Source organism: Heptranchias perlo, chromosome 42 (assembly GCF_035084215.1).
Source record: "Heptranchias perlo isolate sHepPer1 chromosome 42, sHepPer1.hap1, whole genome shotgun sequence".
Lineage (NCBI taxonomy): Eukaryota > Metazoa > Chordata > Chondrichthyes > Hexanchiformes > Hexanchidae > Heptranchias > Heptranchias perlo.
The window spans coordinates 12,064,910-12,066,737 of record NC_090366.1 but is presented as its reverse complement, the minus strand read 5'-3'; the positions used below and the strand labels follow the sequence as shown (position 1 = coordinate 12,066,737).

At 48.4% G+C, this 1,828-nt stretch overlaps 1 protein-coding gene across 1 annotated transcript in view; it reads right to left on the bottom strand.

The window, feature by feature from the left end:
* The window catches only part of LOC137306205 (fish-egg lectin-like), a 26,573-nt gene extending 25,134 nt beyond the window's left edge, over positions 1-1,439 (bottom strand). The window contains exon 1 of the mRNA XM_067975303.1: positions 1,329-1,439. The gene's annotated coding sequence lies outside the window, so the exon portion shown is untranslated. The remainder of the gene's footprint in view (positions 1-1,328) is intronic.
* Between the last annotated feature and the right edge of the window lie 389 nt (positions 1,440-1,828).

Here is a 1,828-nt window from a genome sequence, read left to right as displayed (position 1 = left end):
CGGGTTAGATCGAGAGTAAAGCTCCCTCTACACTGTCCCATCAAACACTCCCAGGGCAGGTACAGCACGGGTTAGATACAGAGTAAAGCTCCCTCTACATTGTCCCATCAAACACTCCCAGGGCAGGTACAGCACGGGTTAGATACAGAGTAAAGCTCCCTCTACACTGTCCCGTCCAACACTCCCAGGGCAGGTACAGCACGGGTTAGATACAGAGTAAAGCTCCCTCTACACTGTCCCGTCAAACACTCCCAGGGCAGGTACAGCACGGGTTAGATACAGAGTAAAGCTCCCTCTACACTGTCCCATCAAACACTCCCAGGACAGGTACAGCACAGGTTAGATACAGGGTAAAGCTCCCTCCACACTGTCCGGTCAAACACTCCCAAGGCAGGTACAGCACAGGTTAGATACAGAGTAAAGCTCCCTCTACACGGTCCAGTCAAACACTCCCGGGGCAGGTACAGCACAGGTTAGATACAGAGTAAAGCTCCCTCTACACTGTCCCATCAAACACTCCCAGGGCAGGTACAGGGTTAGATACAGAGCAAAGCTCCCTCTACACTGTCCTATCAAACACTCCCAGGGCAGGTACAGCACGGGTTAGATACAGAGTAAAGCTCCCTCTACACTGTCCTATCAAACACTCCCAGGGCAGGTACAGCACGTGTTAGATACAGAGGAAAGCTCCTTCTACACTGTCCCATCAAACACTCCCAGGGCAGGTACAGCACGTGTTAGATACAGAGGAAAGCTCCCTCTACACTGTCCCGTCAAACACTCCCAGGGCAGGTACAGCATGGGTTAGATACAGAGTAAAGCTCCCTCTGCACTGTCCCATCAAACACTCCCAGGACAGGTACAGCACAGGTTAGATACAGGGTAAAGCTCCCTCTACACTGTCCAGTCAAACACTCCCAGGACAGGTACAGCACAGGTTAGATACAGGGTAAAGCTCCCTCTACACGGTCCAGTCAAACACTCCCGGGGCAGGTACAGCACGGGTTAGATACAGAGTAAAGCTCCCTCTACACTGTCGCATCAAACACTCCCAGGGCAGGTACATAAGATGGAAAGTCTGACTATCCAATAGCACAGGCGTTTTGTCTCATGGTTCCTTAGGGACCCACATTAGGATAAAATCCCTGTTCTCATTAATTTCCATCTTTCCTAAGTTTCTTACACGAACAGATCTGATTTAGGAATTTTTTATATCAACCAGGCAAGGCCACCAAGAACAGTCTTTTCGAAACCTCAAGGCCCCAAAAAAAACTCAAACAGGGTAAACCAGTCAGTAAGAAAAGGAAACACAAATCAGACTGAGTTACCTGGATGTCGAGGACTGAAATTTTCGGACTGATGGGTCTTTAGATCGGATACCCGAACTGCAAAATTGTGCTAAATGTCTGAATTAGTGTTTGCTGAGGTTTTCTCTTATACATCTGAGACAAGGAAATAATTCTCGTGTCCGTCACGCTCACACCCATGTAAAGTTGAACCATTTCCAATTTGTAATGTAACTATATCGTTCTGTTTGACATCCACTCCCCTCGGGTGTGACGATCATTCGTGCTTTACCGAAGGTTAACACACCTGTTTCTCAACTCTCAGTGGGTCTTGTTCTGGGCTGCTCCGAGGAACATAGGAACAGGAGGAGGCCATTCAGCCCCTCGAGTCTGTTCCGCCATTTAATGAGATCATGGATGATCCGTCCCCTCACTCCATTTACCCGCCTTGGATCCATATCCCTTGGTGAGCAAAAATCTATCGATCTCAGATTTAACATTATTAATTGAGCGAGCATCTACTGCTTTTTGTGGGAGTGAGT